The 20,927-nt window shown below is 42.4% G+C and overlaps 1 protein-coding gene across 1 annotated transcript in view; it reads right to left on the minus strand.

Annotated features, from left to right (window-relative positions):
- KCNH1 (potassium voltage-gated channel subfamily H member 1) overlaps window positions 1-20,927 on the minus strand; it is a 377,358-nt gene that overhangs the window by 346,032 nt on the left and 10,399 nt on the right. The gene's annotated exons all lie outside the window — the stretch shown is intronic.

The following is a 20,927-nucleotide window of genomic DNA, read 5'->3' on the forward strand; positions in this document are numbered from 1 at the left end:
ATTCATTCACCATTTTCCAACTCACTTCTACCACTACTCATATAGGAGATTATCAGTGAGACGTTTTACATTCCTTTTCTCATAATGATTTAAATACAGTAAGTACTACTACACCTCTCAGTTCATATGAACCACATCCCAGCTGCTCCACAGTCACACACAGCCACAACACTGGACAGCGGCAGTCTAACCGACATGACACTGCCCTGGAGGAATGTCCCAAACCAGCTGAAAGACATGGAGGCATGGAGCTCAAAAGCAGACCTGGAGTGGATAACCACACGACCAAAACACTGATTAAAATACACGAATCACAGACGTGTATACATGGAGCTGTGTGTGAAGTTGGGGGGTGGTGAGAAGGCAGGATGTTAGACAGCAGACAGGGCTGGGGAAACCGTTAGGGACACGGTGGCAGACAGCAAGTCAACCAAGACACAGTTCCAGCAGGCTGAACTTGGCCGATTCCAGTCTTGATTTCATAGTTGATCAGCTTTTTTTAAAATGTTACTTTATTGATGTGTAGTTGATTTACAATGTTGTGCTAATTTCTGCTATATAGCAAAGTGAGTCTGTTTTATAATTTTTCATATTATTTTCCCTTACGGTTTATCTTAGGATATGAATATAGTTCCCTATGCTATATGGCAGGACCCTGTTGAGTATCAATCCTGTATATAATAGTTTGCTGACCCCAAACCCCTAACTCCCCTCTCCCTCACGCCCTCCTCCTTGGCACCCACAGGTCTGTTCTCTGTGTCTGCAGGTCCGTTTCTGTTTGGTAGAGAAGTTCATTTGTGCTCTAATTTAGACTGCACATGTAAGTGGTACAGCTGATCAACCCTGAGCAAGGCGAAGTCCCCATGCCTCAGTTTCCCCACCTGAAAAACGAAGTTGACACTACTTATGTGTGTGCGTGTATGCTAAGTTGCTTCAATCATGTCTGACTCTTTGTAACCCTATGGACCGTGGCCCTCTGTCCATTGGATCCTCTGGGGAAGACTACTGCAGTGGGTTGCCATGCCCTCCTCCAGATCTTCCTGAGGCAGGGATTGAACCCATGTCTCTTACATCTCCTGCATTGGCAGGCAGGTTCTTTTCCACTATACCCACCTGGGAAGCTCAATACCAGGCAGATATTGTGAAGGGCAGACAAGACTATAGATATAAATGTGTGTATGCATATGTAAATTATTCTTGCAAAGAGTTAAGTAGTATTCAAACACTAGTATTTTTGTACAAATAAAGAAAGGATTGGTTCAGGAGAGTCTCAGTGAGAATCAGGAAGGCTCAGCTCCTACAATACATGCTTTTTACCTAAAGGCTTGGACTTCCTCAAAGATTGGGGACCAAGAAGGACAAAACTAATATGGCCTGAAAAGAAAAGTAGACTGATAAAATTAATTTATTGGGGGGAAAAAGGACAAAATAGCTTCAGAGACCCCATCAAGGCTATTCAGTTCTGTTCAGTTCAGTTGCTCAGTCGTGTCCGACTCTTCGAGACCCCATTAATCGAAGTATGGCAGGCCTCCCTGTCCATCACCAACTCCTGGAGTTTACCCAAACTCATGTCCATCGAGTCAATGATGCCATCCAGCCATCTCATCCTCTGTCGTCCCCTTCTCCTCCTGCCCTCAATCCCTCCCAGCATCAGAGTCTTTTCCAATGAGTCAACTCTTCACATGAGGTGGCCAAAGTACTGGAATTTCAGCTTCAGCATCATTCCCTCCAAAGAAATCCCAGGGCTGATCTCCTTCAGAATGGACTGGTTGGATCTCCTTGCAGTCCAAGGGACTCTCAAGAGGCTTCTCCAACACCACAGTTCAAAAGCATCAATTCTTCGGCACTCAGCCTTCTTCACAGTCCAACTCTTACATCCATAAATGACCACTGGAAAAACCATAGCCTTGACTAGATGGACCTTTGTTGGCAAAGTAATGTCTCTGCTTTCGAATATGCTGTCTAGGTTGGTCATAACTTTCCTTCCAAGGAGTAAGCATCTTTTCATTTCATGGCTGCAGTCACCATCTGCAGTAATTTTGGAGCCCAAAAATATAAAGGCTGACACTGTTTCCACTGTTTCCCCATCTATTTCCCGTGAACTGATGGGACCGGATGCCATGATCTTTGTTTTCTGAATGTTGAGCTTTAAGCCAACTTTTTTGGACCTATTCTAATAAAAAGACCCATGGGCCCTTGGACACCAGCAGTTACCCACAAGTATCCAAAGATCCCATAGTTTAGTAAGAGACTCAATGGCTAGAAGTACCTTAAGAGGAAAAGAGACAGCAAATTGACTTCAGTCATCAGAAAAGCTTGGAGGCGAGGTGACTGTCCCCATCTCCAGACAGACAAAATTCTGGACATTTCCAGCACGCTGTATGTATAAGCTGAGACAGGTAACAGAAGTGGTGTAAGAGCTCAGTGCGGGAGAAGCCTGCTGTGCTGAGGCAGAGGAAGTCTCTGCTTTCTGTCATGGCTGTTCTCATGTGGTGGTGGCAGGGGTGGGAAGGAGAGGGGATATAGAGAGGGTAATATTGAGAAATTAAGCTAAATATAAGGGAGAGGTCAAGCCTTGATGTGCTGTTTATGCAAAGGTAAGAACTTTAAGTAAGGGAGGTACATAATTAAATCGCTCTCTTCGAGGATAATCAGGCATCAGCAGGGAAGAAGGATCAGAAGAGGCAAGTCTCGAAGCACAGGGAGACCTGCTACACAATGCTGAAGAACTCCAGGAAGGAGAGGATATCGGTTTGAACCAGAGAGCAGCACAGGACAGAGTAGTGTGCAGAGTCTCCCTGGGAGCCTGAAAAACGTGCCAATCCAACAGAGCCAGGAGGAACCCCAATAAGAGTCAGAGGAGCCAGCCACCTCAAGCCCACCATCTCACTGGGGATGTCAGCGTCATCTCCCTGGATGATGGCAGAAGAAACCAGAGTCAAACACAGAAAATGAGAAGTTCCTCTTTCAGGGAAGCTCTGGGGAACTCACCACTTCACCTTCCAAACTGGCTTCGTATATCAATCAAGGCCACAGACAGAGCCCATTCCATGAACTCCGCCATCACCCTCATCCCTCACAGCTGCCTCAGACATCCTCCCACTGTGAGTGAAGTGAAACCCCGCTTTCCTTAAAGCCCTTATTCCAGGCACAACCCCGCCCTCAGCACCTATACCTGCATCTCTTTCCCTTTCCCCAAGTACAGCTCCAAAAACCTCCCCTGCTTAGAAACAACATGGGCTTTTTACGACCACAGAGTGAGGACAGGGTCTGTTCCCACCAGAAAAAGCGTATTCCAATAAAACAGGGCACACTGGATGCTAGTGAGGCCCTGGCCACAGAAGAAAGCCTGATTCGGGGCTTAAGACATGTGAGCTAAATGTGTGCTTAATTCCATAAACCAGGCAGGCTCTATTTTTAGAACTTTTTCCATGATGCACTTGTTCTTTAATGGGAGAGATAAAGGCAGTGGGAGGCAATTAAAAGTATTAACCAATATACTTTATGTCACAATAGAGCACCAGCCCATGACACCTCCACAAATATAAGCCCATAGTGAAATGCAACTGGGCAACATTTTTGTTCTCTATTTAGCTGAGGAGTACTTCAGTGGTATTCTTTTAACTTTTTATTTTGAATTCTTCAGCTACATTTTTAAAACTCAAGTTTTTGAGTATTAGTGATGAGGTGGAATCATGGAAACACTGCCATCGTTATCAAAATCAGATACAAATAGTTGTCCATTGTCCACGATCGAGGCAGACAACTTTCAGGTGGGGAGGAAGAGGCTAAAAGTGAAAGGGAATCAATATTTACTGAGGGCCTACCAAGTGTCAGGCCTGAATTAAGTGTTTGCATCCTTCTTCATTCATTCATTCCTTTAATGAACACTTATCAAGCACTTACTGGGTGTTGGTACTATGTTCAGTGGTAGAGATGTAGAATAAACAAGAGAGATACTGTCTTCACGGACCTTTCATCTATTGGAGGAGGCAAATATTAAACAGCAGCATTCTCAGGGCAAGAGAGCTCAAAGAGGAAACTGCCCATGGCAAGGAGAGCCTCTGAAAGTGAGGCTTACCTGCCCTGGGACAGGGCAGTTGGGAAGGCCTCACAGGGGAGGTCTGAAGTCCACCTTGGGACTTGAAGCATGGGTAGGAACTAGGCCAGCAGAGAGACACAGCAAGAGTTGCAGGCAGAAGAAGGGCATTTCCAAGGCTGCAGGGACAGTCTGACAAGTGTGCATGCCACTGGCTGACACCGAGTGTGAGCATAGAGCTGGGTCAGGCTAGAGAGGGGAGTTAGGTCTTGTAAGTCACAATGTAAATTTTTAAATTATCCAAAGAAATAACAAGACGATGTTAAAGGAGTTTTAAGCAGGGAGTGATAGGATTGGATGTGTCTTTGGAAGCATCACGAATCCTCATGATGGTCTTTCCGGGTAGGTAGCATCTTTAGTTCATGAGTATGAGGAAAGATGAGTGAGCTTAAGCAACTTTTATAAAATCACACAGCTGGAATACAGTGGAATTTTGGACAGAACTCGGGTCAGTCTGACTCTAAATCCCTTCCTTTTTCCACTACATCATCCTGTCTCTAAGGGGAAAAAACCAACAAAAAATCCTTAAACCTCAATTAAGCTGTTCATTGACAAGTTTTTTTTTTTAATCAAAATCAAGTGTAGAGTTGATCCCTGGCATCACTGAACATGTGAGTTTTTCCCTACCTGCTTGAATAAACAATATGGCCCTCCTAGGAAAAATGCAAACAGTCCCCCCTATAAGATCTCAGCCCTGAGTGCAGAGTGCTGACTGGAAGAACTCTGTGGCCCTGAGGGCTGGTGGAGCCACCAGGCAGAGGCTACCCTTCAGGGCCGGATGGTAACCAGAGGCCATTAGTCCAGCCACACTTCAAAACTCACCGTCCATGTGCCATCAAACGGTCACCCAACACACCTCCAGAAATGATAAGCTCACTACCCAGGCACAACTTGTGGCATACTGAGATAGTGTGAGTATTCAAAAAAGACTCTCTATGAGACACAAAATGAGCTCCAAACCCAGATAATTGCGGCAGAAGTTCCTGTTGCCAGTTATTAACATATTCAAGTACAAAACATCAGAACATGATGTTGCACGGTGACACTCCTGAGTGTTGTCACTTTCCCCTGACTCTGAAGAGTCAGATGACGTCAACACTCCCCATTCCCCCCAAAGAAATAGCGGAGTGGGAAATGTCAAGTTCAAGGCACATACAGCCTATTTCTCAGAAAAAACACCTTTGCTCACATACAACCTGGCAGCCTCTACCAGTGATTCTGGCTTGAGGGACCCAAAAACTAGGGACCCTAATACTGGCTCCCTGGTGGCTCAGTCGGTAAAGAATTCACCTACAATGCAGGAGACCACCTGCAATGCAGGAGACCTAGGTTTGATCCCTGGGTCGGGAAGAGTCCCTGGAGAAGGAAATAGCAACCTGCTCCAGTATTCTTGCCTGGGAAGCCCCACGGACAGAGGAGTCTGGCAGGCTACAGAGTCCATGGGGTCGTAAAGAGTGGGACATGCCTGAGTACACACACTACTGGCTTGGCCTCCACAAACCCACCTTCCACTCTCTCTCAGCCGAGGACAGTGCACCTGCTCATCAGCCGGGAATGTGGACAGTAAGCCCAGCCGTGCGGGTGCCCAGTAAGTAAAGTTCTGGTCTCTGCGTCTCTGTCCAGCTGCCGCAAGATGGCTGGCGCAGGGCCATCTTGTGCTCCTCATGTGGGCGGCCATGACACCACTTCCGTGTACATAAGGAAAGCAGTTTCTATACTGATTAGACCAAACCCGTGCACAGTCGTTGAAAAGTAGGTGTTCTTCCTTTAAGACTTAACTGAAGTGCTAAAACTTAAGATGGAGTAAAAACCGACAGCAATTATGGTGAGAGAAGAAAGAAACTGGCAAACTGGCATAACCTTGTTTGAACTTGGCAGTTTCCATCCCAGTTTGAAATGTTTCTACCCTCTGTCTCTGTAATTCCACACCTAGTAATCCACCATTTTTATTCTAGCACAGGTATTTAGAGAGCTAACAATCAGTAGAAGGGACTAAGCAAGAATGGTAACCCATCCATTTATACCCAACACACTGAGACACTGTTTAAAAATTCAAACAAACGTTTCAAAAGAAATAATAAAGTTCAAAATCTTAGGCGCTGGAACAGTAAAAGAAATGCAAAACCAAAGCTGCCAGCAGGAGCTGAAACAAAACAGTCCAGGAGTTTTTCAGAAACAGGGCTTCTCAGAGCTGGGTATGCACTGCATGGGACTGGAAGGGAGACCACATGCTCTTGCTGGGGCAGCAGAGCACTGCCCTGACAAAGAGGCATGGAGCAGAAAACCATTAACCGTGCCTCAGAGACGTAAAAAAGACCCTGGTCATCTGTCTGGCCTTTTGGATAGAAGAGGATTATATGTAAGCGATCAGAACCCCAAGTACCTGCCATATATGAGTGTGGGTCCAAACTCCTGCTGTTCACATGGTTGGGAGCCTAGGGCTAAAACCATGTACAGGAAAGTTGGTCTGAACCAGGTGAAAATTTATTAATCTGGCAGGCAAATTCAACCACCACATCCAGATGCTTCATCGAGTGGGGACCCAACAGACTCCCACCAACAATCTCAGGTCAGGCACAAGCTCACTACAAGAGGAAAGTAAACACCAAACCAGAGGATTTAAAGTAAGCTGACATCTCTACATAGAGCTGATTGACTTTGTTGTACAGCAAAAACTAACATGATAAAGCAATTATACTCCAATAATAAAAAAATAAATTAAGCTAACATTTCTAAAGCAATAAAAAAGGAAGAAATATTAACAGAACTCAGAAAATGGGCAAGAGACATGATCTGACATTTCACTAGGTTGGAAATATGGTTGGAAAACAAGCTCATGAAAAGACATTCAATATCTTTAGCCATTTAAAATGCAAATTACGATCACAATGAGCTATCTCTACACACTTAGTAACATGGTTAAAATAAAAAGTAGTGGCAATGTCAAATGCTGGCAGGGACAGAAGCTGGACGTTTCATACGTAAAACACTACAGCCACCTGCAACTGCAAATAGTTTGGAAGCTTCTTCTGAAACTAAACACATACTCACATGTATATATTGTGCAAAGGCGCACACACACACAAATGAGGACATGGAAAGACTGATGAAATCTGAATATGATCTTTAATTGACAATATTCTACATATGTTGATTTTGAGCATGCTCAAAATTCTTCAAGCCAGGCTTCAGCAATACGTGAACCATGAACTTCCAGATATTCAAGCTGGTTTTAGAAAAGGTAGAGGAATCAGAGATCAAATTGCCAACATCCGCTGGATCGTCAAAAAAGCAAGAGAGTTCCAGAAAAACATCTATTTCTGCTTTATTGACTATGCCAAAGCATTTGACTATGTGGATCACAGTAAACTGTGGAAAATTCTGTAAGACATGGAAATACCAGACCTGACCTGCCTCTTGAGAAATCTGTATTCAGGTCAGGAAGCAACAGTTAGAACTGGACATGGAACAACAGACTGGTTCTAAATAGGAAAAGGAGTATGTCAAGGCTGTATATTGTCACCCTGTTCATTTAACTTATATGCAGAGTACATCATGAGAAATGCTGGGCTGGAAGAAGCACAAGCTGGAATCAAGATTGCTGGGAGAAATATCAATAACTTATGGCAGAAAGTGAAGAAGAACTAAAGAGCCTCTTGATGAAAGTGAAAGAGGAGAGTGAAAAACTTGGCTTAAAGCTCAACATTCAGAAAACGAAGATCATGGCATCCAGTCCCATCACCTCATGGCAAATAGATGGGGAAACTGTGGAAACAGAGACAGACTTTATTTTGGGGGGCTCCAAAATCACTGCAGATGGTGACTGCAGCCATGAAATTAAAAGATGCTTACTCCTTGGAAGGAAAGTTATGACCAACCTAAAGAGCATATTAAGAAGCAGAGACATTACTTTGCCAACAAAGGTCCATCTAGTCAAGGCTATGGTTTTTCCAGTGGTCATGTATGGATGTGAGAGTTGGACTATAAAGAAAGCTGAGTGCCAAAGAATTGATGCTTTTGAACTGTGGTGTTGGAGAAGACTCTTGAGAGTCCCTTGGACTGCAAGGAGATGCAATCAGTCCATCCTAAGGGAAATCAGTCCTGAATATTCATTGGAAGGACTGATGTTGAAGCTGAAAGTCCAATACTGTGGCCACCTGATGTGAAGAGCTGACTTATTTGAAAAGACCCTGATGCTGGGAAAGATTGAAGGTGGGAGGAGAAGGGGACAAAAGAGGATGAGATGGTTGGATGGCATCACCGACTCAAGGGACGTGGGTTTGAGTAAACCCCAGGAGTTGGTAATGGACAGGGAGGCCTGGCGTGCTGCAGACAATGGGGTCACAAAGAGTCAGACAGGACTGAGCGACTGAACTGAACACAGGCTGATCTCCTATAGTTATATGTCACACTGTTTACTATTAGACTAGTTTATAAGATGCTGCCCCTGAGGGAAGCTGAGTGGAGGGTACAGAGCACCCTGTGTACTAGTTCTGGAACTTGTTGTTTAGTTGCTCAATTGTGTCTGACTCTTGGTGACTCCATGGACTGCAGCCTGCCAGGCTCCTCTGTCCATGGGATTTGCCAGGCAAGAGTACTGGAGGAGGTTGCTGCTTCCTTTTCCAGGAGACCTTCCTGACCCAGGGACTGAACCCACATCTCCTGCATTGGCAGGTGGATTCTTTACCTCTGAGCCACTAGCGAAGCCCTGCAATTTACTGTGAGTCTGTAATAATTTTAAAATAAAAAGCTTTCAAAAATTAATGTTAAGTATAAAATACTTAAAATATTTTAAATATGATATGATATCATAAAATATCATTAGATATCATTTGTGAAAATACATTTTTAAAACCACAAATCAGAGTATATATGTTTATGAATAAAAATATAAGTAATAAAAATATCAAAACACCAATAGCAAGGAGACATACAGCTTTAGGGCAATGTTACCTCTAGGAATAAATTCTAAGAGGATCTCAACTTTACCTGTAATATTTTAATTTGTTTTTTTACCTGTAATAATTTTTTTTTTTTTTTGGCTGTTTGGCCACCTGATGCAGAGAGTTGACGCATTTGAAAAGACCCTGATGCTGGGAAAGATTGAGGGCTGGAGGAGAAGGGGATGACAGAGGATGAGATGGTTGGATGGCATCACTGACACGATGGACATGGGTTTGGGTGGACTCCAGGAGGTGGTGATAGGGAGCCTGGCATGCTGTAGTTCATGGGGTCCCAAAGAGTCGGACACAACTGAGCGACTGAATTGAACTGAACTGATGCAGCTTACAGGACCTTAGTTCCCTAACCAGGGATCAAACCCAAGCTCACAGCAGTGAAATTGCTGAGTTCTAACCACTAGACAACCAGGGGATTTCCATGTAATATTTTAATTTTTAAAAAAGAATTTGGAGTGAGAAATTGTCAGCATGTACTATATAAACAAATTAGTTAAACGAAAACTTGTTAAATTACGCTTTACTACTCCGAATGTCTTAAGGTTTTCTAAATTAAAACAAAAATATACATACAAATAGGTTCATTGAAGTATTATGATCTGTAATAACCAAAGGCTGGTAACAATCTAATTATGTATCAACAAGGGGACAGCTAACTAAATAGCTTTAGATATAGTCATGCAATGAATACAAAGCAACCATTAAAAAGAATGAAAGGGATATGTGCTCTTAGAAAATGTCCCAAATACACTAGGAAGTGGGGGGAAAAGCACACTGGAAGATAACACATACAGTATTATGACAACATTTTGTTTTTAAAAAAATCAATATAAATATATATGAACACTATATATATGAAATATATATGTATATATGAATCCAACAAAAAACTTGTTTTACTTCTGAAAATTGAAATTTTTTTCTTACTGAGAAATGTAGGATTGCATGTAACATCCTATTTCCTGTTTATTAGATACCCAAGAAAGAATACTGGAGTGGGTAGCCATGCCCTCCTCCAGGGGATCTTCCCGACCCATGGACTGAACCCAGGTCTACTGCATTGCAGGCAGATTCCTCACCATCTTTGTCATCAGGGAAACATCCTGTTAGTTTCAGGTGTATAGCATAATGATTCATAATTGATATACAACGCAAAATGACGTCCACAATGTCAAATTAACACAAATTGCCACGCGTAGCTACAAATTTTTTTCTTGTAGTAAGAATGTTTAACTACTCTTTTGAATATACAATACAGTATTACAAACAATAGGCACCATGCTTCATTACTTCACCAGAACTCACTTACTTTATAACTGGTAGTCTGTACCTTTTGACCTACTTCATCAATTTCATTTGCCCTTACCCCCTGCATCTGGCAGCCACCAACCTGTTGTCTGTTATCTATGGAGATCAGGAGGTTTTTGTCTTGCTTTGTTTTAGTTCAACATAAAAATAAGATCATACAGTATTTGTCTTTCTCTGTCTGACATATTTCATTTAGCACAATGCCCCCAAGGTCCATTCAGTTCAGTTCAGTCACTCAGTTGTGGCCGACTGTTTGAGACCCCATGAACTGCAGCACGCCAGGCCTCCCTGACCATCACCAATTCCCGGAGTTTACCCAAACCCACATCCATTGAGTCCGTGATGCCATCCAACAATCTCATCTTCTGTTGTCCCCTTCTCCTCCCACCTTCAATCTTTCCCAGCATCAGGGTCTTTTCAAATGAGTCAGCTCTTCGCATCAGGTGGCCAAAGTACTGGACTTTGAGCTTCAACATCAGTCCTTCCAATGAACACCCAGGACTGATCTCCCTTAGGATGGACTGGTTGGATCTCCTTGCAGTCCAAGGGACTCTCAAGAGTCTTCTTCAACACCACAGTTCAAAAGCATCAATTCTTCGGTGCTCAGCTTTCTTTATAGTCCAACTCTCACATCCATACATGACCACAGGAAAAACCATAGCCTTGACTAGACAGACCTTTGTGGACAAAGTACTGTCTCTGCTTTTGAATATGCTGTCTAAGTTGGCCATAACTTTCCTTCCAAGGAGTAAGCATCTTAATTTCATGGCTGTAGTCACCATCTGCAGTGATTTTGGAGCCCCCCAAAATAAAGTCTGTCTCTGTTTCCACTGTTTCCCCATCTATTTGCCATGAAGTGATGGGACCAGATGCCATGATCTTAGTTTTCTGAATGTTGAGCTTTAAGCCAACTTTTTCACTCTCCTCTTTCACTTTCATCAAGAGGCTCTTTAGTTCTTCACTTTCTGCCATAGGGTGGTATCATCTGTGTATCTGAAGTTATTGATATTTCTCCCAGCAATCTTGATTCCAGCTTGTGTTTCATGCAGCCCTGCGTTTCTCATGATGTACCCTGCATAGAAGTTAAATAAGCAGGGTGACAATATACAGCCTTGACATACTCCTTTTCCTATTTGGAACCAGTCTTTTGTTCCATGTCCAGTTCTAACTGTTGCTTCCTGACCTGCATACAGATTTCTCAAGAGGCAGGTCGGGTGGTCTGCTATTTCTATGTCTTTCAGAATTTTCCACAATTTATTGTGATCCACATAGGCAAACGCTTTGGCATAATCAATAAAGCAGAAATAGATGTTTTTCTGGAACTCTCTTGCTTTTTTGACGATCCAGCAGATGTTGGCAATTTGATCTCTGATTCCTCTACCTTTTCTAAAACCAGCTTGAACATCTGGAAGTTCACGGTTCACGTATTGCTAAAGCCTGGCTTGGAGAATTTTGAGCATTACTTTACTAGCATGTGAGATGAGTGCAATTGTGCGGTAGTTTGAGCATTCTTTGGTATTGCCTTTCTTTGGGATTGGAATGAAAACTGACCTTTTCCAGCCCTATGGCCACTGCTGAGTCTTCCAAATTTGCTGACATATTGAGCTCAATAAAGGACAGAAATGGTATGGACCTAACAGAAGCAGAAGATATTAAGAAGAGGTGGCAAGAATACACAGAAGAACTGTACAAGAAAGATCTTCACGACCCAGATAATCACGATGGTGTGATCACTCACCTAGAGCCAGACATCCTGGAATGTGAAATCAAGTGGGCCTTAGGAAGCATCAGTACAAATAAAGCTAGTGGAGGTGATGGAATTCCAGTTGAGCTATATCAAGGTCCATTCATGCCATTGCAAATGGCAAGATTTCCTTCTCTTCAGAGTATTTTTAAAAGCAAGATAAAGAACAAAAAATCAAAACAATATTAAACTAACATTGTGAACATTTACTGTATACCAAAGTGTTCATTCACATTCATAACCTGCCTTACTCTTCACAAATCAGTGAATACATATTATTTTCAATTGAACTCATTCCCTCCGTTTGAAGAGAAGAAAGAGAAAGAAATGGAAATTCTTAGATGTGAAATGACTGGCACCAGATCACACAAGAAGTGGTCAAGTGGGCTGTAATGTTTAATGCTGTTTCAGCCCACGAAGCCTGTCACCCACAGGAAAGCCAGCAGCACATACGGCATTTACCTGATCTCCTTATAGTGAGAGGGTGTCAGGAGCTGTGGGCTGTGATGTGACTGAAGGACTGTGCCTGCGCTCTAGCCATCACGAATAGCCCAGATTTTATCCTGACCTGGGTCCCTCATAGGGAAGAGTGAGGAGATGTGACAGGAAGAGATGGTTCCCCTCCATATATTCCCCCAAACCACTTCATGAAGACAGAAGCTGGCAGCAAGGAGTGGTCCCAGCCAGACCAGACTCCAGCAGGTCACTCCTGCATGAAGACCATAGGCTGAATCCTGCTGAGCAAGATGGCTGCTCATACACCAACCATGACTTCCCTTTCTATACAGGCAGAGAGAGTTAGAGCAGCAAGGTGGTAGTAGACTCAGATCCTGCTCCAAGAAAGGGTTCTCTGCGCAGCTGTGGAGTGTGCCTCCTAAGGGGCAGAAACTTGAGCTTCCCAAGGAGGCACCCACCAATAACTGAGCAAGAAGGTGGTGGAGGGGCCTGGCCCTTCCTGCTCCATGTGGGGCTCCTCCAGCTGCTGTCTCTGCTGCAGAGCTCCCTGTTGGGCTGGCAGGGCCTCTAGCAGATCTGCACTGTGTCTGCTGCTTGCCCTGCCCAATGCTGCTTCCTCCTCCCTTTCTTTCATAGATGTTACTCAGCATCTGCCTCCCGGAGAACTCAACCTGTGAAAAGGGTCTTCAGCCTGATCTACATACATTATATCTACTAATCCCAAACTCCTGCTTTATCCCTCCCCCTCCTTCCCCTTTGGGAACTGTAACTTCTGCTTCTAGAAGGAGAAGGATAAAAGTAACTGTTTTAAAACACACCAACTCAACAGACATGAGTTTGAACAAACTGGGAGAGAGTAAAGGACAGGGAAGCCTTGTGTGCCGCAGTTCATGAGGTCACAAAGAGTCAGACATGACCTAGCAACGGAACGAGAACAAATCATGGGATTATGAATGATTCCTCTCCCCCCGATATCTTGTGTGCATGCTAAGTTGCTTCAGTCATGTCCAACTCTTTGCGACCCTATGGATTGTAGCCCACCAGGGATTCTCCAGGCAAAAATACTGGAGTAGGTTGCCATGCCCTCCTCCAGGGGATCTTCCCGAATCAGGGAACAAATGCCCCTCTCCTTACATCTCCTTCATCGGCAGGCATTACCACTAGCGCCCCTAGGAAACACCCGAGCCCTGCCCCGATATCTCACACCACACTAAAGGCCTACTTACCTGAGTTCCTTTTACCCAGAACATTATGTCTGGATTTTAACAAAAAGTGGCAAGACATACTGAAAGCCAGAAAACACAGTCTAAAGAGACAGAGACAGGCCTAGATATGGCAGGGATATTGGAATTATCAGACCATACATTTTTATAAATATGATTCATATGCTAAGGGTTCTAATGGATAAAATAGACAGCATGCAAGAACAGACAGGAAATGTAAGCAGAGATGGAAATTCTTAGAACCAAAAAGAAATGCTGCTGCTGCTGCTAAGTCGCTTCAGTCGTGTCCGACTCTGTGCGACCCCAGATGGCAGCCAATCCCCCGTCCCTGGGATTCTCCAGGAAAGAACACTGGAGTGGGTTGCCATTTCATTCTCCAATAAAAAGAAATGATAGAGATCAAAAATACTGTAACTGAAATAAAAAATGCCTTTGATGGGCTCCGTAGTGGACAGGACATGGCAGAGGAAAGCATTTCTGAGCTTGGGAACATGTTAATAGACATCTTCAAAACTGAAAAGCAAAGAGAAAAAGACCAAAAATTTAAGTAAAACAGGATGTCTAAGGACTGTGTGACAACTACAAAAGGTGTAACAAATATGAAATGGGAATACAGAAGGAAAAGAAGGGAAACATGGAAGAAATATTTGAAGCACTAAGGACAGATAATTTCCCCCAAATTCATGTCAGACACCGAACCACAGAGAGTGGAAACTCAGTAAACACAAAGCAAGATAATGAAAAGAAATGAAAACAAAAAACAAAAAACCCACTTAGGCATAGCATCGGAGAAGGCAATGGCACCCCACTCCAGCACTCTTGCCTGGGAAATCCCATGGATGGAGGAGCCTGGTAGGCTACAGTCCATGGGGTCGCTAAGAGTCAGACACGACTGAGTGACTTTACTTTCACTTTTCACTTTCATGCATTGGAGAAGGAAATGGCAACCCACTCCAGTGTTCTTGCCTGGAGAATCCCAGGGACAGAGGAGCCTGGTGCGCTGCCATCTATGGGGTCGCACAGAGTTGGACACGACTGATGCAACTTAGCAGCAGCGGCAGCAGCAGCAGGCATAGCATATTCAAACTGCAGAAAATCAAACAAAAATTCCTCAAAGAATATGGGGGAGGGGTGAGGGGGGGTGGTGTGTAGCTGGTGGGGGTGAGGGGAAATCATAACCTATTACGAGGAAAGATAAGAATTACACCATAATTCCACTCAGAGACCACACAAGCAAGAAGAGAGTAGACTGAAATATTTAAAGTGTTGAAAAAGCAAACACCAAACTAGAACTCTATAGCTTGGAATATTATCTTTCAAAAGTGAAAGGATAAATAGACTTCCTCAGATAAAAATTGAGGGAATTTGTTGCCAGCAGAAATGCTTTGCAAGAAGCGTATAAAGAAGATATTCAGAGAGAAAGAAAGTAGTATCAGTCATAAAGTTGGATCTACTTAATTAAAAAGAATACTGCACACTGCAGAAGGAATAAGGGCAGGTAAAAGAAAACTCTTCTTATTCTTAATTGATCTGACAGGTAACAGCTTGTTCAAAGTAACAGCACCAATGTGTGATACTGTGTGTGTGTGCGTGTGTGTGTGTGTGTGTATAAGTGCTTATGTACACTTATGGATAAGTGAATCACAAGAATAATACAAGGGACACGACAGAACAATTAGAGGAGCACTGCTCATGAAGCAGTGTGTTACTGCAGGGTATGCATGCTCAGTCACTTCAGTCATGTCCAGCTCTCTGCGACCCCACACACTGTAGCCTGCCAGACTCCTCTGTGCAAGGGATTTCCCAGGCAAGAATACTGAAGTGGGTTGCCATTTCTCCCTCCAAAGGATTTTCCCAACCCACAGTTTACAGCGGGCCCTCTAAATCCATGATTTTCATGCCTGTGGACTCAACCAAGTGCAGATCAAAATACTCAGAAAAAGAATTCCAGAAAGTGCCAAAAAGCAAACTTGAATTTGTTGCTCCACCAGCAACTATCTTCACAACAGTTACATTATATTTACAACTATTTACAGAGCATTTACATTGTATTAGGTATTATAAGTAATCTAGAGATGATTTAAAGTATATAAGAGGATATGCTTAAGTTATATACAAACACATATCATTTTATATAAAAGAATTGAGCATCCATGGATTTTGGTATTTGTGAGGGGTCCTGGAAAAAAATACCTTGTGGATATCTAGGGATGACTGTATTTGAAAGTGGACTTGGATTACCTGTAAATGTCTACTGCAAACTCTAGGGCAACCACAAAAAAAAAGTAAAAAAGGAATTATAATTGATATCCTAAGGAAAGAGGAAAAAATAGAATCATATAACATGCTCAGTTAAAACCATAAAAGGCAAAAAAAGTGGAAGACAAAATAGGAACACAGAACCAAGGACAACAAATAAAAACCAGCAACAAATTCTGTAGATATTAATCCAACTTTAAGCCGATTTTAAAGTGATTATCTGACAATAAACACTTTAAATGTCAATGATTTAAATAGGCCAATTAACACAGGGATTATCAAAGTGGATCAAGAAATAAGACCCAATTATATGCTGTCAATAAGAAACCCACTTTATTTATTTTTTTTAACTTTACAATATTGTATTAGTTTTGCCAAATATCGAAATGAATCCGCCGCAGGTATACCTGTGTTCCCCATCCTGAACCCTCCTCCCTCTTCCCTCCCCATACCCTCCCTCTGGGTCGTCCCAGTGCACCAGCCCCAAGCATCCAGTATCGTGCATCGAACCTGGACTGGTGACTCGAGAAACCCACTTTAAATACAAAGACACAAGTAGATTAAAAAAAAAGGGTAAAGAAAGATTTACCATACTAATGCTAAGCAAAAGAAAGTGGGAGTTGCAATATTCATTTCCGACAGACCAGAAACTTTACGGCAAGAAAAGTTATCAGGGATAAAGAAGGGCATTACAACACATGTGTCTTTTTCAACGATGATTTTCTCAGGGTATATATGCAGTAGTGAGGTTGCTGGGTCATATGGTAGTATTATTCCTAGTTTTTTAAGGAACCTCCATACTGTTCTCCATAGTGGCTGTATCAACTTACATTCCCACCAACAGTGCAGAGGATTCTGTCTTCTCCACATCCTCTCCAGCATTTATCATATGTAGATTTTTAAATGTTGGCCGTTCTCATTGGTGTCATTATAATTTTGATTTGCATTCTCTAATAATGAGCAATGTTGAACATCTTTTCATGTATTTATTGGCCATCTGTATGTCTTATTTGGAGAAATATCTATTTAGGTCTTCTGCCCATTTTTTGATTGGGCTATCATGTGTAAAATAGATAGCTAGTGGGAAGCTGCTGTATAACACGGGGAGCCCAGCCTGACGCTCTGTGATGACCTAGAGGAGTGGGATGGGGGAGGGGAGGAAGGCTCGACAGGGAGGGGATATATATATATAATTATGGCTGATTCATGTTGTTGTATGGCAGAAACCAATACAACATTGTAAAGCAATTATCCTCCAATTAAAAAATAAATTAAAAAAAAAGAATGGCATTAGATAATGATAAAGGAGTTGGTTTTTCAAGAAGACATAACAATCCTTAATACATAGGCACCAAGCAACAGAGCATCAAAATATTAAATACCTGAGGCAAAAACTGAAAGAACTGAATACCTGAGGCAAAAACTGATAGAATTGAATACACGAGGCAAAAACTAAAAGAATTGTAAGGAGAAATAGATGAATCCATTATGATAGTTAGAGACTTTAACAGCCCCTAACAGAAACATGCAGATCCAGCAGGCAAAAATCAGTAAATGCATTGTTGAACTCAACACCGCCATCAATCAAGTGGCTAAAAAGGACATCTATAGGCTATTTCCTCTAATAGTAGCTGAATATACATTCTTCTCAAGCCCACACGCAACATTTGCCAAGATAGACCACACACTGGGCCATAAAACACAACAAATTTAAAAGAATAGAAATCAAACAATGTCTGCCCTCAGATCACAATGGAATTAAGCCAGGAATCAGTAACAGAAAGACAGTTGGAAAATCACCAAATACTTGGTGATTAAACAACACTTCTAAATAATACATGGGATCAAAGAAAAAAATCTCAATAGAAAGTTTTAAATATTTTGAACAAACTGAAAATGAAAACACAACCTATCAAAATTTGTGGGATGCAGTGAAAGCAGTGTTTAAAAGGAAATTTATAGGATTAATATATTAATAAAGAAGAAAGATCAAAAATCAATAAACTGAGCTTCCATCTTAGGAAGCTAGAAAAAGAAGAGTAAATTCAATCCAAACTAAACAGAAGGAAAAAAAAAAAAATTAGAACAGAAACCAGTGAACTTTAAAACAGGAAACCATTAGAGAAAATCCAGAAAACCAAAAGTTGGTTCTTTGAAAAGATCAATAAAATCCATAAGCCTCTAGCCAGGCTAATTAAAATTTACTAGCCCCTGGGAGAGGACCCAGATGTTTGCCTCATATTGCCAGTCAATCAGCACTTACTCATGCCAGACAGGTAGACAAAAACACCAACATCATTTCCTTTCTTTTATCCATTTGATCAATTAAGAAAAAAAAAAAAAAAAACCATTTATGAGCATCTACTATGTGCCAAACACTGTTTTAAATGCTTGGGACATATCAGTGAACAGTAAGTACAATAAATAAGTAAACTGTATAGCTGCCCTAGTAGCTCACAGGGTAAAGAATCTGCCTGAAATGCAGGAGATCTGAGTTCAATCCCTGAGTTGGGAAGACCTTAGAGAAGGGAATGGCAACCCATTCCAGTACTCTTCCCTGGGAAATCCCATGAACAGAGGAGCCAGCCAGGTTACAGTCCATGGGTTCACAAAGAGTTGGTTGGACATGACTAAGTGACTAACAATTTCAATTTCAGAGTATATCGGGAGATGTTAAGTGGAGAATAACAGAGCAGGTTAAGGAGAGGATTAAGAGTTATGAGTATTTCTTATTTTGTTATGAATGTTTGCATGTGTGTGTGTGTGTATATATAGGCAATTTATTTTATTTTATTTATTACTTTTATTTTCTTCCCTCTTATTCCTTTATCATCTAACACAAGACATACTGATAGGAATTAAGTTTATGTCACACTGTTTAAGTTACAGGATGTCAAGGATCTCATCCAAGGACTTTGCATCCTCCTCTGGGGGAGGGTTGGTATGTTTTGATTATATGCTAGAGAATGGATACAGGTATATGTATGGCTGAGCCCCTTTGCTGTCCACCTGAAACTATTAATATCACAACATTGTGAATCAGCTATATTCCAATACAAAATTAAAAGTTTAATTTAAAAAGATAAGAGGATCATATTAGGTGGAAGTATGACTTTGTTATTGTCTTTCAGTCAGTTCAGTCGCTCAGTTGTGTCTGATTCTTTGTGACCCCATGGATTGCAACACGCTAGGCTTCCCTGCCCATCACCAATTCCCAGAGTTTACTCAAACTCATGTCCATCGAGTTGGTGATGCCATCCAACCATCTCATCCTCTGTCATCCCCTTCTCCTCCTGCCTTCAATCCTTCCCAGCATCAGGGTCTTTTCCAATGAGTCAGTTCTTCCCATCAAGTGGCCAAAGTATTGGTGTTTCAGCTTCAGCATCAGTCCTTCAAATGAATATTCAGGACTGATTTCCTTTAGGATTGACTAGTTTGATCTCCTTGCAGTCCAAGGGACTCTCAAGAGTCTTCTCCATTACCACAGTTCAAAAGCATCAGTTCTTCGGTGCTCAGCTTTTCTCTTTATTTGGAGATTAAACATGGTTTAAGGAAATGTGTACAGGTGCCAAATTGACAAGGAATAAAGCATAGTGGTTAGTTCATGTGTCAGCTTGGATAGGCCATGGCACCCAGTTGTTTAATCAAACACTAAGTGCTTCTGTGAAGATACTTTGTAGATGTGATTGACACCTACAATCAGCTGACTTTTAGGAAAGGAGATTACACTCTATAATCTAGGTGGTCCTCATCTAATCAGTTGAAAGGCCTTAAGAGCAGAACTGAGGTTTCCCTGAGAAAGAAGAAATTCCATCCATGGACCTCAGCATCAGCTCCTCGCAAGAGTTTTCAGCTGGCCAACCTGCCCTGTGAATTCTGTACCTGTCCAGCCAGCCCCCACCGCCACATAAACCAACTCCTTGCAATCAATCTCTTCAGATATAAATATCCTACTAGTTCTTATAACTCTTACCGACACAGATAGCCACAAAAGAAAATGACATTTGAGCAAAGACTTGCCATTGGTGAAGGAGCTGCACACAGATAGCTACAGGCAGAGCAAGCCTGTGCTGTAAGAGGAACAGCTGGAACGTGGCTGGATGGGAGTGAGCCAGGTGGAGAGCAGCGTGAGAGGAGGGAACTTTATTAACCAAGAGCAGCATCAGGGACAGACAGAGTGCAGGCTGTGAGCTGAATGGTCTCCTTTTTTTTTATCATAAGATGAGCCTATGTCATGATAAAAATGACGCTACCATCATCCAGGGTCTCACCTGCTCTAACATGACACAAGTGAATGTCCCCCATTCCCACTGTGGGCAGAAGCTTTTGGCTGCTATACATATACGGACATCTTCTGTAGTCAACTCGTTAGACATTCGGTGCACATGTGCAGAGCACCCACTGTCAGCTGCACCACGCTGGGAGCGTCTCCCTCAGGGGTATGGGAGCCAAGAGGCAAGTCAGGAAGCACCCTGCCTTCTGCGCACAGATTAAGAACTGACGGGCCACCACCAGGCAGAGAGACAGCCAAGACGTGTCATCTTTGGGTATGATGGAAATGTGCTGTGTGGAAGGTGTAATCTCTTAATTGGTCTTACTAATTAACTAGACCTTACTTGGTCCAGTTGGGAAAAATACCAGGCACCACCAAAGGGAGATGAGAGTGGTTTGCATGCAAAACCACCAAAGACAGACAGTAATCATGGGGGTGCACTGAGCCTGATCAAATATCTTGTCCAGGCTTCCCAGACTCTCACTTGTCCCAGCAAAAGGAAGAACACCACCACCATGAGTTTTCCTTACTACAAAGGTTATGGAAACAACAGTAATATTAAGTATATTTATTATCCAGGAAAACTTTCATAATCCAGCTTCCCTGG

This window comes from Bos mutus, chromosome 16 (genome assembly GCF_027580195.1).
Source record: "Bos mutus isolate GX-2022 chromosome 16, NWIPB_WYAK_1.1, whole genome shotgun sequence".
NCBI lineage: Eukaryota > Metazoa > Chordata > Mammalia > Artiodactyla > Bovidae > Bos > Bos mutus.